A 22,888-nucleotide genomic window follows, 5' to 3' on the forward strand; every position below is an offset into this window, starting at 1 on the left:
ATCTGGTATCGGTATATGCGATCTGTGTCTGGAAAGTAAGTATGTCGGCATTCTGTATGCTCTGTATGATTTTGTTATGCTTGTATGATTTGTACGGTCTGTACGGTCTGTATTGGTCGGTATGGTCTGTGTCGGTCTGTATGGTCGGTATTGGTCTGTATGAACTGTGTCTGAGAAGTAAGTAATTCGGCAATCTGGATAATATGCTCACCCTTGGTACTGTTTGTTTCGATTATGGTTCTGCTTTCTGTATTCTATGTCTTACATACTCAGGACATATTCCGTACTGACCCCCGGTTCTTTGGGGGCTGCGTTTGATGCCGCGCAGGTACTCCCAGACGAGATGAGGACACTATAAAAGATATTTCAGCAGTGGTGGCGAACTCCTATTGTTCTTGGAGGACTGCCGAGTCAGGGTTTGGTATGCGTGTTATGGTTTCTGTATGATGTTAGAGACTTTGCAGACAGCGTCGTGGGTATGGTGTGTCAGTCTGTAAGCGGCTCCATCAGCCGATATGTTGGTCTGAGTTGCGTATTGAATTGTGTATGACTACAGATTTGTTCGGCTTGGAAGCTACGAGAAAGAATATTTTTGAAAAAAATTGCTATGTATTTTATCTTATTTGATTTAAAAAGTTTGACATGATGTTATGTGCAGCAAGAGGCTGAGGGTTCGCTCGGCCCTAAGTAAGGGTCGGGTGCCCATCACACCCTAGTAAGGTCGGGGTGTGACAAAGTGGTATCAGAGCAGGTCGGTCTAAGGGTTGTCTGCAAAGTCGTGCCCGGTAGAGTCTTGTTTATGGGTGTGTAGCGCACCACACTTATAAACAGGAGGCTACGGGGTATCTAGGAATTGTTGACCTGCTTTGTGCCATAGATCGTGCGATAGAGCACCGATATAGGGAAACGAGACCCCAAATGTAAGCCTTACATACGTTGGGGAAAAGGTGAATAATGATATGGAAGGCCACGGAGGTAAGTTTTGACATGTTCGTTCTGTTATCAGAAACCGGAAGCCCTGTACGACAGGGATTTGGTATGATGTGATATGATCCCATATGAAATGACACGACGCGATATGATACGATATGATATGATGCGATCCGATATTATATGATATAACAAGACATGATATAACATAATATGACATGATATGGTCTGATATGAGGTAATATGATATGATACGATGTGAAACGATATATAAAGGCCCTGGCCGGCTGGAACATGTCATATATATGTACGATCCGTGAGATGTTGTTGATATTTGTAGTGTGTGAGTGAATTCCGAATAGTAAGGGTTGGAAAAAGGGTAAAATGGTAATTGCAAGGATAGAACGGGTTACAGAAATGTCTCGGAATCTGTGAGACCTTGATCTGCTCCGGATTAGGTAATAAAGGTTATAAGGGAAAGTTGACGCGATTATATCGGCCCTAAGGCACCGAAATCCATCAAAGTTTCGAGGTTAAGCGTGCTCAGGCGGGGGCAATTTCATGATGGGTGACCCCCTGGGAAGTTTTCTAAAAATTTTGTAAAATTCAGATGTGAGCAGCAGGTCAGGAGCTGGAGTAATCCAAGAGAAATTTAATGTATACGGAATGGTTGGGAAACCATACGAGGTCACATAGAATGCGACAGGCTAGACTAGAAAAGAGACAGAAAGTGCAGTGCAGTTTTGGAATTTGGATAGGCTTGAATAGCGTCTGAAGGTAATTTGCGGGTCAGTTGATACTAATTATATGTGTATATGTATATGAACATGAATGGTATCTCCTATGTCAGGATATCGACGGAAAATGAAAGGAAAACTTATGCTAAGGAATTTTGCTATGTTGTGCACGGAGTTGAAAAGAAGAACTGTTGGCATATAAGGAGCCCCTTAAAGGGGGGGAGGCCATATTAGGCTTACAAGGAATAGCGATGAACGAAATGAGCGTCACCACATGAAGTCAAAGACAAGTATGCCTGTATCGAGAGATACGAGAAGAGACTAAGGAAGAGTTGTAGTAAGAATCTAAAAGTGTGACTTTTGTTAAGATACGGTCACGAAACAGTAACAGAAAAGAGATGACCTGAGAAGGACAAGGAAAATATGTCAGCCCAGCGGATTAGGAAACTCATGGAACAGAATAAGGACCCATATAAGGATAGAGAGACTCGATTATATGAAATGGGCGTGGAGAAACGGGCAATTATAAAAGAAACTCCCTCCCGAAGTGCTACGAGTCCCCAAAAGGCCAGTCGAACATTCGAGGGCGAATGTTCTAAAGGGGGAGAGGATGTTATAGCCCGTATTTTGTACGTTTGGATAATTCAGAGTCGTCGTGGGAAGTTAAGGGCGAAACCAATTTCAAAATTTATGTTAATGTACGAGTTGTTATAAATATTATTTATGACTATTATTAGTATGGAAATATTGTGAGAGGCTAAGGGCAAAAAGAGAAATTCATAAAATGGGCCGTGGAAATAATGGGGAAGGCTAGGGGCAAAATGGAAATATTGAGGAAAGTCAAGGGGCAAAACGGGAATTTCACAAAAAGGTTCATGAAAGTTCTAAAAGGGCCACATTGGTCATGTGACAAAAAAAAAGAAGGAAAAGATGATGACAAAATAATTAGTCATCTTTGATAAAAATTCAAAACAAAAGGAAGGAAATCTCTAGAAAAATAAAGAAGAAGGATGACAAATAAGTCATCCTTGCTATAAAATGAAGAAATTTCTAGAAAAGAAGAAAGAAAAATAAAATAAGATAGGCATGTGCCATGCACATGATCTCTTAATAAATATGGCACATGGAAGAAAATTCATCATATGCCTTGAGAAAGTTCATGAAAACTTGAGAGAAAGGAAAGAACAAGGAGAGAAACAAAGGGCCAATTTCGGCCATGGTCTCCAATTTTTTGTCTCTTGAAAGTTTGTCCCAAAAATTATTTTCTTGTTGTATTCCTACCAATTCAAGGGTCCTCTACAACATGGTGGAGTTGTTTTGGAAGATGGAGGGCTTGTTTCATCAATTTGACACCTTAGCCAAGTGAAGGAGTTTGGAAGAAAAGGTAAGAATTCAATCTTCTTTTATGTATTATAGATGCTTGTGGATGTTGTGGTGTGTAGAAATGCATGGAAATCATGAAAATAATGTGTGTTGTAAGTAAGGCCGTGTGGTGGTGTTAGGCCGTGTGTATGTTGTGATGAAAGTCATGAATTAATGTTAATTAGCATGTTTTGAATGTTGTAGTGTGAAGAAAAGAATGAAAATTTTCCTTAGGTGTGTGTTGGGTGTGGGCCCAATGGCCCCTCTTGGTGTGTTGAAAAATAAACAAATTGTCGTTAGCGTTTTAGTTGCAGTCGTTACGAATTCTGTGATGAGAAGTGCAAGTTTAGTGACTCAAAATAATGTTATGTTGGTTGTGGGATGATTTGGGAATTTATGTGAATTTTATGTAATTTTTGTATTTAGGAGAATTGTATTGTTAATGTGTGGGGTAATGGTATAAGTTATGAATTTGGAAGAGAAGAATGTGTTTGGTGTAGTTCTCGGATTTGGAGGCAATTTCGGGAGAGTTGGAGCCTTGTTTGAGTTGTTTGAAATACTGTGTGAATTGAATTTGATATTGAAGTGTTGCTAGGATAATTGTTGGTATTGTTGATAGATTGGCCGGGTTGTATTCCCGGATTACTGTTGGTGTTGATTTGGGCCGAGCCATATTCTCGGGTTGGTACATTTACAGGGGAGATGCTGCCGAAATTTCGGCAGAATATAAATGAATATATTGAAAGGGTGAGGCAAGTACTTGACGAAGGAACTAATGAATGGATGAACTCTCTTGCATGTAGGCAAACAAGTTGGATGCACAAGCATAACTAGTTGGTCGCGGCACAGGTATGTAAGGCTTACCCTTTCTTTCTTTGGCATGTCCTAGAGCCAAGTAAGGTATAATGTGATATGCTGCCTTGGGGTAACTCTGTTCTGTGATGCTGAGTCTGATTATGATTCTAATTCACTTCTTGACCTGAGATTGTGATCCTAGTTCATCCCTTGATGTTACACTCCATAATAATCCGTGCTACTTGAAGTAAAACAAGAAAAAAATTAGTTATGAAGGTTCAAGGAAAGTTAGTCGAGTTAGTAAGAATATCGTTATATATATATGGTTGCCTTAAGTATCCCGAGGTGACATGGTAACCTAAAGGATTTGAAATCATGTTATGAGTATGTATATGAGTGTGTATATGTATGTATAAGAGGTTACATGAGGTTGGAAGAGGATTAGAAGTTAAACGAAATGAATCGGAACAACTTCAGTAAATATTTCGGACCCGATTTTATCCTATATTGTAGGAGGCATATCTCCTAGCATATGAGGCGTTTTAAGGTGTTTGAAAAGCCTGAAATTAAGTTCATCGAGTCTAGTTTCCAACGCAACAAACCGCTCATCAAAATGATATCGGGATAATGAGATATGGACGATGCAATTTGGGCTGGCAGGGCAGCAAGTTTGGACCCGACCCAAACACTCATATTTCGGCCCATGAGGCCCATTAAACTTAATATATAAGCCACCACTTTTCCCTATATCACTTCACACGACTTAAACAGATCCAAGAACCCTTATTTTCTCTCCCAAACCCCCTTTCTAATTGAGCCATCATATAAGCTAAATCCTAGACCCTTGACATGATATTAGTTAAAGAGAAGTTGTAGCCTAAGTTTTCCTTGTGTTGTAAGCAAGAAGCTGGAAAGAGGAACAATATTCTTGAAGATTCTGATTGTTAAAGGTAATTTCAACCTCCTACTCATGTTATTAATTTGGATTAAAGGTTTAATATGGTGTATACATGGAGGAAACGTTGATATACAAGCAATATATGGACTTAGATGTTATCGTAAGTTAGGGACTGTTGTTGTTGAAGTTGAAGTGGGCTGTGTGCTATAAACTTAGGTGAAATGATGCTTAATATTCTTGTACATGTATTGGAAATGGATTGAATGTGTTGTAGTATGGATAAATGAATGAAAATCATGAAGTTGTTGTAGTTGTGTTGAAGCCGTGTGAGGGGGCTGTTTTAGAGGAATTTGTGGACTGTTTTGTGTCACATTTTGATTGTTGTTGTTATGGACATTTGTGTGGGTCTGTTTATGGTTGTTGACGCGTTTTATGATTATGACACATGTTTGGGGCGTACCCATTCGTAATGGAAGCCTTGTCGGCTTGCATATATATGTATGTTTGGTATGTTGCATATCGTGGCAGCCTTGTCGGCTTGCGTAGGAATATATATATGTTGTTGTTTAAAAATTTTAATTATTCAGGAGACAGGTGCCTACGACATACAAAATTTTGACAGCCTTAAAAATAACACCCTACCTGTTTATACAAATAAGTTCGTGACATGCTAGTGATAAATGATTACAGTTAACAGGCAATATGAGTGTCCAAATCGGGCACTAGTCACGGCCTACGGGGTTGGGTCGTGACAGAAGTGGTATCAGAGCAGTTCGTCCTTGGAGTGTCTACAGACCGTGTCTAGTAGAATCTTGTTTATCGGTGTGTTGTGCACCACATCTATAAACTGGACGCTACAGGGCATTTAGGATGTTACCTTTCTTTCATATCACAGATCGTGCGATAGAGCCCAGTCATAGGAAATGAAATTCTTTATACTAACATTTGATTTCAGCTGAAGAACGACATCGACAGAAGAAAGTGTTTGACGATATTGGAAGTTCCAAAGTACGCAGGTAAGCAAAGGTACGAAAGGTATATGTCGAGTAAGGTATGGAAGTGCGATTGAAATGTAAAGTTGAAAATTGAAAGAGAAAGTATAACAGGTGCAGTTTGAGTAGGGCATACGAGTTATGTTCATCATTTTTATATTGTTGTTGATATTGGGAGCTCTGTGTGGCTATGATACGATATGATATATACGTATAAATGTTGGCCCTGTGAGGCATTGTTGGTATTTCCTGCGTGCAGGCTTTGGGTTAGTAAGAAGTACAGAGAAAACTCTGCCCAAATTTTCCGAGAAATAGAAAAAGAGAATGAGGTATAGGTTTGTAATATGTTTTGAAAGGTTGTGTCAATAGTAAGGATAGGATTTGACTAAGTTTCCAATATGGATGACCTCGAGAAATAAGTCGACTACCGAATCGATGGTAATAGTAATTACGAAGTCGATATCGATATGGTAAAAAGAAGAATTTGGAAAGGGTTTATGATACTAAGAGATGATTTAGAAAAGGCTGGATAATCTTGATAAAGTGTTATAGTAAGGTACCAAATGAATTGATAAGCAGGGATAAATTATGACGAGTTTATAGTAAAAGAAGTAGTAGTATGATTAAGATGAGAGTACAGAGAAAAACGAATTGTGACGGATGCGAATGTATTGGTAAGACAAGTTGTGAGGTGGTGAAGGATAAGATTGACTAGGAAGGGTAACAGGTTAAGTATGCTTATACAACACTAATTTAACATTCGAGGACGAATGTTCCTAAGGGGGGAAGTATGTTACACTCCATAATAATCCGTGCTACTTGAAGTAAAACAAGAAAAAAATGAGTTATGAAGGTTCAAGGAAAGTTAGTCGAGTTAGTAAGAATATCGTTATATATATATGGTTGCCTTAAGTATCCCGAGGTGACATGGTAACCTAAAGGATTTGAAATCATGTTATGAGTATGTATATGAGTGTGTATATGTATGTATAAGAGGTTACATGAGGTTGGAAGAGGATTAGAAGTTAAACGAAATGAATCGGAACAACTTCAGTAAAAATTTCGGACCCGATTTTATCCTATATTGTAGGAGGCATATCTCCTAGCATATGAGGCTTTTTAAGGTGTTTGAAAAGCCTAAAATTAAGTTCATCGAGTCTAGTTTCCAACGCAACAAACCGCTCATCAAAATGATATCGGGATAAGGAGATATGGACGATGCAATTTGGGCTGGCAGGGCAGCAAGTTTGGACCCGACCCAAACACTCATATTTCGGCCCATGAGGCCCATTAAACTTAATATATAAGCCACCACTTTTCCCTATATCACTTCACACGACTTAAACAGATCCAAGAACCCTTATTTTCTCTCCCAAACCCCCTTTCTAATTGAGCCATCATATAAGCTAAATCCTAGACCCTTGACATGATATTAGTTAAAGAGAAGTTGTAGCCTAAGTTTTCCTTGTGTTGTAAGCAAGAAGCTGGAAAGAGGAACAAGATTCTTGAAGATTCTGATTGTTAAAGGTAATTTCAACCTCCTACTCATGTTATTAATTTGGATTAAAGGTTTAATATGGTGTATACATGGAGGAAACGTTGATATACAAGCAATATATGGACTTAGATGTTATCGTAAGTTAGGGACTGTTATTGTTGAAGTTGAAGTGGGCTGTGTGCTATAAACTTAGGTGAAATGATGCTTAATATTCTTGTACATGTATTGGAAATGGATTGAATGTGTTGTAGTATGGATAAATGAATGAAAATCATGAAGTTGTTGTAGTTGTGTTGAAGCCGTGTGAGGGGGCTGTTTTAGAGGAATTTGTGGACTGTTTTGTGTCACATTTTGATTGTTGTTGTTATGGACATTTGTGTGGGTCTGTTTATGGTTGTTGACGCGTTTTATGATTATGACATATGTTTGGGGCGTACCCATTCGTAATGGAAGCCTTGTCGGCTTGCATATATATGTATGTTTGGTATGTTGCATATCGTGGCAGCCTTGTCGGCTTGCGTAGGAATATATATATGTTGTTGTTTAAAAATTTTAATTATTCAGGAGACAGGTGCCTACGACATACAAAATTTTGACAGCCTTAAAAATAACACCCTACCTGTTTATACAAATAAGTTCGTGACATGCTAGTGATAAATGATTACAGTTAACAGGCAATATGAGTGTCCAAATCGGGCACTAGTCACGGCCTACGGGGTTGGGTCGTGACACTTGATATAAGTATTTGATATAAGTATTTTGATATAAGTATTCTGATATAAGTATTCTGATATAAGTATTTTGATATAAGTGTCTTGATATAAGCATTTTGATATTAGTCTTCTGACATAATTGTGTCGATATGAGTATTTTGATATAAGTATTCTGATGTAAGTGTGCTGATATAAGTATTCCGATATAAGTATCCTCATATGAGAATTCCGAAATCAGTATCCTGATAAGAGCATTCTGATATGTTTATTCTGGTTTGAGAACTTTTGTAAGATTTAATGTCCCTAACTTCCGTATACGATCTCGGATTGCTCTGAAATGTTTGAAGAGGTTTCTGTATCAAGACGTCTATAATTTTCTTATACGTAAGTATGGTTCCAAAATCTCTATTTGATCTGATTCGTAAGGACATCTGAAGGTGTCTGATATGACTGACTCTGATTCCCCGAAAAAGGCTTCTGAAACGCTTATAAAGCGTTCTGTACTTCGAACGCACGTAACTTTCTCATACTACGTCGGATTGACCTGAAATCTGTTCCGAGACCCCAGGTATCGGTAAGTATACTGGTCTGTCGAGTCTTGATTCCTATGCATGTGGTTTCTCACGACTCTGCTCGTGCATGACTCAATGTATCTTTCACTGCGTCCCGGGCCAGGTTCTGTTATGTCCTCGTGTGTCCGCTACGATATGATTCACTGCGTCCCGGGCCAGGTTCTGTTATTGTGCGCATTCCTCTGCATTGTTCACCACGTCCCTCATAGGCGGGCCGGGCTCTGTTATATGGTATGATGATATGATGATATGGGGTGGTGGCCAGGATGGCATATGATCTGTCTGTTCACCGCGTCCCGTACTAGAGGGCCGGGCTCTGTTACCGCACCCCTCACTGGAGGGTCGGGTTTTGATATATGCATACATGATACTTGAATTTTATATATGATGATTCTATTTACCGCGTCCCTTATCACGGGGCCAGGTTCTGTTATACGCATATGTGACATACGATTTTGAGTATTCTGCATGTTCTGGCATCATCTGAGTATTCTGTATGTTCTGCATTCCGTCCGATATATGACATCATCAGTACGTTCTGTATTCCGTCCGATATATGGCATCATCTGAGTATTCTGTATGTTCTGCATTCCGTTCGATATATGACATCATCTGTACGTTCTGTATTCCATCCGATATATGACATCATCTGAGTAATCTGTACGTTCTGTATTCCGTCCGATATATGACATCATCTGAGTAATCTTTACGTTCTGTATACCGTCCGATATATGACATCATCTGGGTGTTCAGTACGTTCTGTACTCCTTCTGACGTATGACCTTATCTGTGCGTTCTGTACGTGCCACTCCTTCTGACATCTGGTATCGGTATGTGCGATCTGTGTCTGGAAAGTAAGTATGTCGGCATTCTGTATGCTCTGTATGATTTTGTTATGGTTGTATGATTTGTACGGTCTGTACGATCTGTACGGTCTGTATTGGTCGGTATGGTCTGTGTCGGTCTGTATGGTCGGTATTGGTCTGTATGAACTGTGTCTGAGAAGTAAGTAATTCGGCAATCTGGATAATATGCTCACCCTTGGAACTGTTTGTTTCGATTATGGTTCTGCTTTCTGTATTCTATGTCTTACATACTCAGGACATATTCCGTACTGACCCCCGGTTCTTTGGGGGCTGCGTTTCATGCCGCGCAGGTACTCCCAGACGAGATGAGGACACTATAAAAGATATTTCAGCAGTGGTGGCGAACTCCTATTGCTCCTGGAGGACTGCCGAGTCAGGGTTTGGTATGCGTGTTATGGTTTCTGTATGATGTTAGAGACTTTGCAGACAGCGTCGTGGGTATGGTGTGTCAGTCTGTAAGCGGCTCCATCAGCCGATATGTTGGTCTGAGTTGCGTATTGAATTGTGTATGACTACAGATTTGTTCGGCTTGGAAGCTACGAGAAAGAATATTTCTGAAAAAAATTGCTATGTATTTTATCTTATTTGATTTAAAAAGTTTGACATGATTTTATGTGCAGCAAGAGTCTGAGGGTTCGCTCGGCCCTAAGTAAGGGTCAGGTGCCCATCACACCCTAGTAAGGTCGGGGTGTGACACTTATGGTCCGTATAAATATCAACGTGGACCCCATATAAATAGTGCCGCCATATCTTCAAAGCATGAATCACCGCGGCTAATTCTAAATCATGAGTGGGATAATTTCTTTCATGCGGTCTGAGCTGCCGGGAAGCATAGGCTATGACTCGACCGTGCTGCATTAACACACAACCTATCCCAATACCAGAGGCATCACAATAAACAACATACCTGTCTGACCCTTCTGGAAGAGCTAAAACTGGAGCTGTAATTAACTTTTCCTTCAGCATCTGGAACTGCGCTCACAGGCATCAGTCCACTGAAAATTTACTGCTTTCTGAGTGAGCTTCGTTAATGGTGCCGCAATTGAAGCAAAATTTTCCACGAATCTTCTATAATACCCGGCAAAACCCAGAAAACTGCGTACCTCTGTTGGTGTAGTAGGCCTAGGCCAATTCTGTACAACTTCAATCTTCTGTGTATCGACCCGAATGCCATCTGCTTCGACAATATGCCCCAAGAAAGCCATAGAGGTTAACCAGAATTCACATTTGGAAAATTTAGCATATAATTTCTGTTGCCGAAGTGTGCCAAGTACTGTCCTCAAATGATCTGAATGCTCCTCTGCTGATCGTGAATAGACCAAGATATCATCAATAAATACAATCACGAACATATCAAGAAACGGTCGGAATACCTGATTCATCAAATCCATGATTACCGCTGGAGCATTAGTCAGCCCAAAAGATATCACTCTGAATTCATAATGCCCGTACCGGGTCCTGAAAGCAGTCTTTGGAATATCTGTCTCTCGTACCCATACCTGATGGTAGTCCGAACGTAAATCTATCTTCGAAAAATATTTGGCACCCTGCAACTGATCAAATAAATCGTCAATTCAGGGAAGGGGATATTTATTCATTATAGTCACCTTATTCAGCTGTCGATAATCAATACACATTCGCAGTGACCCATCTTTCTTTCTAACAAATAATACCGGCGCTCCCCAGGGCGATGTACTAGGACTGATGAAGCCTTTATCCAATAGATCTTTCAGCTGCTCCTTTAATTCCTTCAATTCTGCAGGTGCCATTCTATACGGAGGAATAGATATGGGCTGCGTATCTGGTAACAAATCTATAGTGAAGTCTATCTCCCGCTCAGGCGGGAGGCCTGGAAGCTCATCTGGGAATACATCTAAGAATTCATTGACAACTGGAACTGACTAGAGCGTAGGTGTCTCGGCCTTAGTATCGTGCACTCGGACCAAATGATAGATATAACCTTTCTGAATCATTTTCTTAGCCTTGAGGTATGAAATAAACTTACCCCTCGGCGCCGTTGTACTCCCTGACCACTCTATGACTAGTTCCCCTGGGAACTGGAAGCGAACTACCTTTTTCTGGCAATCAACATTAGCATAACAGGAAGCTAACCAGTCCATACCCATAATGACATCAAATTCCAGCATATCTAACTCTACCAAATCAGCTTTAGTGCAACGATCATATATGATAATAGAACAATCTTTATATACCTGCCTCGCTATAATAAAATCCCCAACCGGTGTAGCCACTTCAAATGGTTATATAGGTTCGGGTGTTATTCCAATTTTTCTAGCAACGAGCGGGGAGATATATAAAGTAGAGCCAGGATCAATCAATGCATATACAGATCGGGAGAAAACCAGTAAGGTACCTGTGACAACATTTGGCGAAGCCTCCTGATCCTGGCGGCTAGCCAATGCATATATGCGGTTCGAAGGACCGCTAGCATCTGAAACACTGCCACGGCCTCGACCGTGGCCCGCCGGTGCACGCAAACCCCGCCCTGCAGGGCGCATAGCTGAGGGAGTAGAAGATGAACCAGCGGCTGATCCTGTCGGTTGAACTGTACTACTAGAACCACTCGCCATCGGACAATCTCGCATAACATGGCCCTGACGGCCGAAGGAAAAACAAGCTCCGGTGGCTCGGTAGCACTCCCCCGGGTGCGATCTCCCACAATAAGAACAACGGGGCCTGGGTGGTCTGGACTGGCTGGAACCCCTGGTCGTCTGCGAACCTGATGCTCTGGAACTCTGACCGGCCCCAGATGGTCCTGCACTGTCAAATCGTCTACCGGCGGACTGTGTACCCCGGCCTGACGGAGGAGGATATCTACCTGACTGCTGCGACTGAGGATGCCCGCCTCGAAAATCTCCAGAATATCCCGCGAATCTGGCCCTCTTGGGCGGCCTCCTGTCACGATCTCTGCCCGACCGGTCCTCTCTGTGTCGGTCCTCCATATCCTGCGCGTAGGCCTGTAACCGGGCGATATCCATATCAGTCTGCGATGCCATCGCCATGCAGCTGTCAACTAAGTAACGGTCCAGCCCTATCACGTACCGGTGCATCCGGTCAGCCATATCAGCCACTATAGCAGGTGTATATCGAGCCAAAGAATCAAACTCAAAATTATACTCACGAACACTCTGACCCCTCTGCCGCAACTGCAAAAACCTATCAACCCTCGCCCTCCGCAACTCCGGGGGCAAAAAGTGGCGGAGAAAAGCGGCCACAAACTCCTCCCATGTAGCTGGGGGAGCACCCTCACCTCTGGACAACTGCCATGACTCATACCAATTAGCCGCAACATCTCGTAATCTGTGCGAGGCTAACTCAACGGACTCGGTCTCTGAAGCCCTGACCAGTCCCAATGAGCGCCTCATCCCCCGAATGAAGTCATGGGGGTCCTCCTCGGGCTTAGACCCGAAAAACTCAGGGGGACTACATGTCAGAAAATCACGAACCCTCAGGCTATCACGCCTGTCATTATCATCATCACCTCTCAGCCCGCGTCTGCGAGCCTGTCCCGCCACCAAAGTCGTCAACAACTGTACGACCTCCCTCAACGTCCTATCCTCCGCCCCTGGCTGAGGAGCTTGAGGCTCGGGCGCTGGAGCGTCTGGAGCTAATGATGGACCTGCTCCCGGCTTCGCCGGTGGTGGTGTAGCTGAACCCTCTGACTGCGGCACAACCTCGGGCAAATCCTGAGCACGAGCCCGTGTAACTCTGGGCATCTGACTAGACTCTCCCATCACCGCCTTGCCCTTCTGGGCAGCCGTTGCCTTCTTCGGAGGCATCACTGAAAAACACAACAACTGATCAGAAAAGAGTCATCCTAACGGCACAGCTCTATCGCACGATCTAAGATTCAAATAAAGGTAACACCCTAAATGTCCTGTAGCCTCCTGTTTATAGATGTGGTGCAGAACACACCGATAAACAAGACTCTACGAGATACAACCTCTAGACATTCCGAGGACAAACCGCTCTGATACCACTTTTGTCACGACCCAGCTCCGTGGGCCGCGACTGATGTCCTATTTGGACACCCCAAACAGACTTACATACTGACTCGTCATATCTTTATCTAACTCAGACTTTCATATTAATCATCTCAAACAGATTGAAAGCAAATATTATCTTAAGCGGTCGCACGTGCAAAAATTATCATATCATAGTCAGAAGGGGCGGCGGAATACACATCGCCGAACAGATATACACATATACAAACATACGGGCCATTATGGTCGCCATAACAGATGGGACCGCATTAAGACATAGATCATAGACAAACGAACACACACACATGACCCATTACCCACATATATGACTACAGGCCTCTACAAACCATAACAGAATCATATGACGGGACAGGGCCCCGCCGTACCCCAAATAGTCAGATATACAGAAGCATATATATCACAAAAGATGTGTACCAACATATGGGCTCCGGATCAAATGGATCACTCTGTAATAGCAGAATGTGTGGCCTACACTGGCAGATCACGAACCTCTGTACCTGCGGGCATGAAACGCAGCCCCCGAAGAAAGGGGGTCAGTACGAAAGATGTACTGAGTATGTAAAGCATAAAGTGCAGAAATCCAAACCATAACTGAAGTGAAAGGTACAGAGAGAGAATACCGGATCAATATATCAAAACCTGTACTGAAGACATATGTACATAATGCAAACAGAAATCATGCACAAGGCTCAGGAACGTGGTCACCACTCCGACGCTGGTGCCATACACAGCATACTCCAGAAGGTTTCAAATCTCCGTACACCCCGAACACAACATATCATATCATCAAACATATCATAAGCCATATCACAGCATAACTCCATAAACGGAACCCGGCCCTATGGCGAGGTCTCGGGAACCATAACACATCATACTGCCGAATTTATCATAGTGCGCACGATCACAAACCGGCCCGAGAACTGGCGAACGATATCATAGTAATAGGCACGAGCAGAGTAGTGCGGAAACCATATGCATACACACAATTAAATTCCAAGACTGGACAAATAAATACATATACATATATGTTGAGATCAGAAAGCTCAAAGTAAGTATCGAATCTGTCGGAATTAGTATACAAAAGATATGAGCCTTTAAATTCACCAAACTTTCAAAAAATACCTCATAAGCCATTTTCTGAAAATTTAGTATCATTCACATTAAGGAGTTTTCAAATAACTTATGGAGCAAATCAAACGGAGCCTTAAATTCATAGACAAAAGTCCACTTTTTATATCATACCAAAATAGCTCAAGTAAGGCAAACGAAGAAAATCTCGGGACTAGCGGGCCAACCTCGGGTCTAGTCGAGGTGGCGGATGTAAATTACGAACATTAGACTCTATGGAGTCATCCAAGGAAGTTTCAAGGAGATTCGGTCACACTTATGAAATTTACGAATGTTTGATCACTTTTCCAACTAAACATAAGAATTGTAATTCAATTACATTGAATGAATAGTACCCAAAATCTAGCTCGGGTTTCTAAGAACAGAATTATCCCCGAGGCTCAAATCTCAACCTAGTATAACTAGGACATGACAAAAGAAGAAAAGGGATAGCTTTACATACCCTTTCCGCCTCCTATAGGTCTCCAAAATCAAGTCTCAAGTTCGCCAAAATCTACAATTTGGTCACATTTACCAATTGTGAGTTATAGCTTCTAAGAATTCAACTTAAATTCATATTTGTCTACCGAAATTTCGGCAGCATTTCCCCTATAAATTCAACATCCCCGAGACTTAGCTCGGCCATAATCTCAACAACAACAACCAAAACAATAACAACAATCATCAAAATCACAACAAAACGCATTCTAACATAATTTTTCTTCCTTTCTACATAAGGCAACAATTTCCATTCCAACTTCACACCATCCAACTAATATCAACATTTTCCATATTCATTAACTACTCAAGATTACTCAAACATATTTCAATAGTATTTCAAACAATACTCAAGGATTCAATTAATCCCGCCAACTCCATATTCCATCCGAACTTCTACAAATACAACGGAACTACCAAATTGCATTGTTTTCTTCCAAATTCATCAACAACTACCAAAGTTCACATTTAGCATCTTACTTTCATAATTGCATAAAAATTACGTAAAAATCACATAATCTCTCATAACAACCTACAACCAATTTCAACGCCAACCCAACCCGTTAAACTTTTATCTACGTCGTCAATGTCATAACGACACCTCTAACAAGCTAAATAAATTTTAATTCACCATCCTCTTACATTACTATGGCTCATGGCCACACTGCTCTTCACACACCCACACGGCCAAACACACACACATCACAATTCCATGGTTTTTCATGCAATTCTAACCATTATAACACATATGTTTCTTTCATAACAAAAGGGATAAAATTCTTACCTTTTTCTTCAAATTTCCACTTGCCACAAACACCGTCCTTCCGCTAAACTAATTATACCACGTTGTAGAGAGTCTTGAACTTGTTAAGAATTCAAGAAGAACAAGATTTTTGAACCAAAGTTGGAAGATAATTTTTTTTTTCTTTCTTGAAAGGGCCGAATGGCTCTCTCGGTATCTTGCTTCCTTTGCTTTGTTGAAGTCTTGAATGTTCTAAAGGGTTCCATATATTTATCGCTTTTAATTAATTTGTCACATGGAATAATTCCATGGACTTGGGCCTTTGGCCATATGGCCGGCCACCCTTCAATTTGTGGGCCTAATTTTTCCTTTATTATTTTGAGCCCAATTAATTCATGGATCTTATTTTGTAATTCCCGAAACTAATTTCCAAAATTCCAATTTTGCCCTTGGCCTTCCTTCGTATTTCCTCTTCAAAAATGTTCATGAACATCACACATATGCTAAAAAAATAAAGACATGGCCTTATTTCCTACAAGTCAAGATTATTCCAAATTTTTCAATGACGCAAAACACAGGATATAACAGGAATCATGCCTTTGAAAGAAAGGGACGAGCCTTAACATACCTGCTCCACGTCCTATTAGCTACGCTTAATTGTCCAAGCTCGCTATCGCTAGTCTACATTCAAGAAGATTGACGCAATCATTAGATTCATCACCATATACTTGTCTTAATATTTCAATTAAATTCACTTATGATCTGCTGAAATTTCGGCAGCATCTCCCCTGTACATACACTATCCCCGAGAATCTAACTCGGCCCAAATCATCAATCAACAATCCGAGAATTCAACTCGGCCAAACTATCAACAACAATATCATCAATCATACCAACAACATCAACAATCAATTCAAGACGCATTCTAACATTAACAACCTTTGTCATACAATTTAACGACATTTCATTTATATTCAATTCAATTCACATAACATTCAAAACGACTCAATCAACACACTACTTCACCCGACACCTTCCAAATTCAACAAGAACAATAACAACCTATTTTCTTCTTTCACACAACAACCCAACTTACAATCTTCCAAACAAATGTCTCACTTCCAAATTCATAAACTACACCAACAATGTATACTTTAGCAATATCACTCATGCAAATGTTAGAAACCATACTAGTGTCACTTTAACTCATACAATAATCCCACAACAACTACAAATTCATCTCAAGTCATCAAACCTTTATTCTCTTCATGAAATCCACAACAACAACAATCAAACTACTAACTAAAATTCAATTCATCACATCCTACCATCATCACTCTCATTCGGCAATGGCACACACATACCTATTTCATGAATTTCATTTATTTCCCAATACTATAACATGCATAAATCATTCCTACAAATATAAGAAACCATACTAATGTCACACTAACTTCTTCCATAATCCACAAACAATCACAACTTCATGTCAAGCCATTAAATCCTCATTTTACATCATAGAATCCACAATGACAACAATCAAAATACTAAATAAAATCAATTCATTTGTTCTACACCATATAACTATATTCGGCCACAACATCAAGAAACACATGTACCATGAATTCCATCCATTTCTTCGTACAACAACATACATAATCATCTCTAACACATGTATAAGAAGATTGAACCTTACCTTTCTTCACTTGTCTTCTCACTTGGCTAGGGTTTATAAATCACCCAAATGAATGCTTGGCTTGCTCCAACAACTCCTTCATATTAATGAGGACCTTCCATTTGGTGGAAATACTAGAAGAAAACAATTTTTCTTGAACAATTTCTATGGACCATTTTTTTTTGAACCATGGACGAATGGCCTTATTTTTCTTTCTCCAAGTTTTCTTCTTGGAGTTTTTCATGAATAATTGTCTTGCTTTACGGGAAATTTTCCATATATATTTAGCCTCACCAAATAGCATGTGGACACATGCCCCTTCTTTATTTTTCTTGAAGTTTCTTAAAAATAGTCAAAGAAGACTAATTGTCTTCTTAAGCAAGCTTTGGTCCATATATTTTTATAATTTGCCCCATTAAATAAAAATTGTGGACATATGCTTATATGTCACACGGCCAACATGGCCCCTTCAAGAACCCTCTTGAATATTTTGTGAAATTCCCATTTTGCCCCTAGCCTTCCGCAATATTACCATGAGCCATTTTGTGAATTTCCCTTTTTACCCTTAACCTTTCTCAATATTTCCATACTAATAGTATTCATAAATAATATCCATAACCAACTTGTACATTAAAATAATTTTGGACAATGGTCTTGCCCTTCACTTACCACGACTTCCTCGAAATATCCGGACGTACAAAATACGGGCTATAACATCCTCCCCCCCCCCCCCCCTTTAGAACATTCGTCCTCGAATTTGCAACTAATCTTATGGGGTCTTGTAAGACTTTGGGGGCCCTCTTATAGTGATCCTTTCCTTTATGCCCCTTCCTTATCTTTCACCCTATTTTCCTTATACTCGAACTCTTGGGTCTTTACACGAGCTCTCATTCCACATCATGGGTTTCCTTTTCTGGTACTTGAAAATATTGTGATCCCTTTTTGGCCTAATATAATATGGTCTCCCCCCCCCCCCCTTTAAGGGGCTCCTTATATGCCAACAATCCTTTTTTTAAGTCTTCGTTTATACCTTATTCCTCATCTCTCCTTCCAGCTCTGTGCATAACATATTGAAACTTCTCATTCCAAGTTTTTCTTTTACATTCTGTCTATGTGATCCCTTGTCCACATTTCCACACCTTTCCATCCACTATTCGTCCTTTCACTTGCTTAGTTCACTTGCTCGTAATTCTTCTTAGCTACGCGTTTGTGCTGCAGCTGGGCGTCCATATTTTTCGAGCGTCCTACTACTTTTGCCCTCAACATAGAATCCTTACAGTTTACACTCTCTTTATCCTCGTTCATCGAACCCTTAACTATATTTATGATGTTATGACCGGGCGGTCTCCCCCGCACGTTCCTTGCATTTCATTCCATTTCCTCCAAGATCAAATCTTTCAGACCTCGCCTGAATTCACATTCCATACCATTAATTTCCAAATCAACAATGTCGACCCATTATCCTTACTCTTTCCTTGGTGCGTACTCGGGTTCCTACCATTACCTCGTTAAAGTGTTCTCTTTACTCCTATGGTTAGAGATTTTCAATTGCCCTACGCCTAAATGCTCTCCTCTTCCTTGGACCATCCCATTAGTATACTTTCCCTACGTTCATCCTTAACCTTCCTTAGGTTCCTTCCTACTCGAACACTTTTCTCCTCTTTTCATTTGTGGCATCGGCTCTGAAGTTCGTGAAAGTTTTACTTTAAAGTCGCAAGTCCGTTCTATACTTGAGTCATTCTTTCGGCAAAAAGTCCCCCTTCATGTCCGAGGCAACGGCATTAATTCAGCTGCACATTTTATTCCTTTATATACCTTTCAAGGGTCGGAATCTTCTAACATTGTCACAAGGCTTAATCATTCTTTCCTCTTACCTTACATTCCTTGTCTCAGTCACTATTCCTTTAGCCTCACTTATTGAAATTGGTTCTCGAACCTCATATACTCCTCTTTTGTTCCATATTACCATACTTTATCGTACGCATTCATATATATATATATATATATATATATATATATATATATATATATATATATATATATTTATTATCAACTAGCCCACAAAATACTTCCAAACGCTATTCAAGCCTATCCAAATTTCCAGAGCTGTGACGCACTTTCTGTCTCTTCTCCAGTCTAGCCTACCTCGTCTTACGCGACCTCTTAAGGTTTCCTGCCATCCCGTATACTCTAGTTTTCCTTAGGTTACTCTAACTTCTCATTTGTCTCTTATGTCTGGATATATAGAATTCTTGCATACTTCCTAGGGGGTCACCCATCCTAAAATTGCTCCCACCTTAGTACGATTAACCTCGAAACTTTGATGGAATCCGATGCATTATTGCTGATATAATCGCGTCCACTTCCTCGCATGACCTTTATTACATGATCTGAAGCGAGTCGAGGTCTTACAGATCCCGATAAACTCTCGTAACACGTCTTTCTCCTTTACAATTACTATTTTACCCCTTTCTACCCTCAACCTTCATCTTTCGCTTACGTGCATAACTATCTTTCGTCCTGGATTCCCAGATTCCCGATGGTAGTGATTGCACCTTCATCGGCATGCAAAATCCATAACCTTTCTGAAACAACGCATCTCACTTATTGCCTATTTACAGTATTTCCTTTCCACGCTTCTTCCTGTTAGGCGTACCCATGCTGGCAGAACCTCATTTACCATTCTTATTATTTAAAATCTGTATGCAGCAGATATCGACAAGACTTCACAGAACATACGGCTATATAACACGTTCTAGCTATCCAGAGCTTCCAGTTCCAGGTAACAGAACAAATATATCAGTACTTACCCCTGTGACTTTCTATATCGCCGCTCATCTTCTTCCGTCATACGTAAGTCTTATATAAGGAATCTCATTTCCTATGACTTGGCTCTATCGCACGATCTAAGACAGAAAGAAGGTCAACAATCCCTAGATGCCCCGCAGCCTCCTGTTTATAAATGTGGCCGGCTTCACACCCATAAACAGGACTCTACTGGACATGACTTTGCAGACAACCCCTAGGACGACCTTGCTCTGATACTACTTTGTCACACCCTGAACTTACTAGGGTGTGATGGGCCCCCGACCCCTATTCGGAGCTGAGCGAACCCGCTGACTCTTATTACCTACATAACCTCTTTGGACTTCTAAATCAAATAATCATGAAATACATAGTGAATATTTCAGAAACTTTCTTTCTATTGCTCTCAAATCAAACAAGATCTGCAATCATATAGACTTTATAACATACACATAAAGACACATCGGCTGATGGAGCCGCTTACAGAATCGACATTCTATACCCACGACTCTATCTGCAAAGTCTCTAACTTCGAACAAGACATCATAGCATAGTACCCTGACCCGGCTACACTCCAGAGCAAATGGAGCTTGCCAACTCCGCTGGAACGTCTTCTATCATAACTTCTACTCATCTGGGTGTACCTGCGCGGCATGAAACGCAGCTCCCGAAAAAAAGGGGTCAGTACGAGCAATGTACTGAGTATGTAAGGCATAAATAGTAACATAGTAAGGGATATAAATATGAATAGTAACAGAATGGAAATATAGAACATATCATGAGATAAAAGAGTAACCTGTACATCTGAGTGCCTCTTAGGGCGGATGCCATGCATGCTTATCTTTCCTTTGAAAACATTTCGTTTTCATATACATAGAAAATAGAACATGTCATAGCACCGAACAACGTCGGCTCCCTCACATATATCCTGCGTCCGGGATGATAAATTACGCCAGCTGACCAGGTGGCACCGCATCTATAGCGCAACATATGTCCATTTTCACCATATTCCCCATATACATATACATATGTCCCTTTTCCCCATATTCCCCATATACATATACATATGTCATGTCCATGTGTCATATACATATATCATATAACAGCATGCATGAGAGCCCAAAGAAAGTCATGTATCCATCGGAGTGACGTAAGGTCGGTAACCTCCGATTACATTATGGAATAACTGTGGTCGCTTTGTCTCACCTTGAAGGAACAATTATTATAAGATGAGACTGGCAACGAATAACAGCGTACATAAACCGACACCAGAGGACTCAGAAACAAGTTTCGGGTCGATCCGATTTAGTATAAGAAAGTTATGAGCGTTTGAAGTACAAAACCTTCCACGAACGTTTCAGAAGCTATTTTTGGAAAATCAAAGCAATAATCACATCAAGTACCTTTCGAACATGAAATCATTCTTATCATAGTAATCATAGAAATATTCTCATGCTCGACATCATCAATGTCATTGTAAAACATATCCATCGTTTTTGTCATAAAAGCTTACAATGCCATAAACCTTTGTTTTGAAAAGATACGAACATTTTGGAACACATTGACGGGTTATCGGGAACACAATCATTGCCTTGGGACCATAGACTTCTAACTTTTGAAGACAAGGAAGATATGGAAACATTTATAAATTTCGTAACGTAGGAATCATGCCTTTGAAAGAAAGGGACGAGCCTTAACATACCTGCTCCACGTCCTATTAGCTATGCTTAATTGTCCAAGCTCGCTATCGCTAGTCTACATTCAAGAAGATTGACGCAATCATTAGATTCATCACCATATACTTGTCTTAATCTTTCAAGTAAATTCACTTATGATCTGCCGAAATTTCGGCAGCATCTCCCCTGTACATACACCATCCCCGATAATCTAACTCGGCCCAAATCATCAATCAACAATCCGAGAATTCAACTCGGCCAAACTATCAACAACAATATCATCAATCATACCAACAACATCAACAATCAATTCAAGACGCATTCTAACATTAACAACCTTTGTCATACAATTTAACGACATTTCATTTATATTCAATTCAATTCACATAACATTCAAAACGACTCAATCAACACACTACTTCACCCGACACCTTCCAAATTCAACAAGAACAATAACAACCTATTTCCTTCTTTCACACAACAACCCAACTTACAATCTTCCAAACAAATGTCTCACTTCCAAATTCATAAACTACACCAACAATCTATACTTTAGCAATATCACTCATGCAAATGTAAGAAACCATACTAGTGTCACTTTAACTCATTCAATAATCCCACAACAACTACAAATTCATTTCAAGTCATCAAACCTTTATTCTCTTCATGAAATCCACAACAACAACAATCAAACTACTAACTAAAATTCAATTCATCACATCCTACCATCATCACTCTCATTCGGCCATGGCACACACATACCTATTTCATGAATTTCATTTATTTCCCAATACTATAACATGCATAAATCATTCCTACAAATATAAGAAACCATACTAAGGTCACACTAACTTCTTCCATAATCCACAAACAATCACAACTTCATTTCAAGCCATTAAATCCTCATTTTACATCGTAGAATCCACAATGACAACAATCAAAATACTAAATAAAATCAATTCATTTGTTCTACACCATATAACTATATTCGGCCACA

This window comes from Lycium barbarum, chromosome 1 (genome assembly GCF_019175385.1).
Source record: "Lycium barbarum isolate Lr01 chromosome 1, ASM1917538v2, whole genome shotgun sequence".
Lineage (NCBI taxonomy): Eukaryota > Viridiplantae > Streptophyta > Magnoliopsida > Solanales > Solanaceae > Lycium > Lycium barbarum.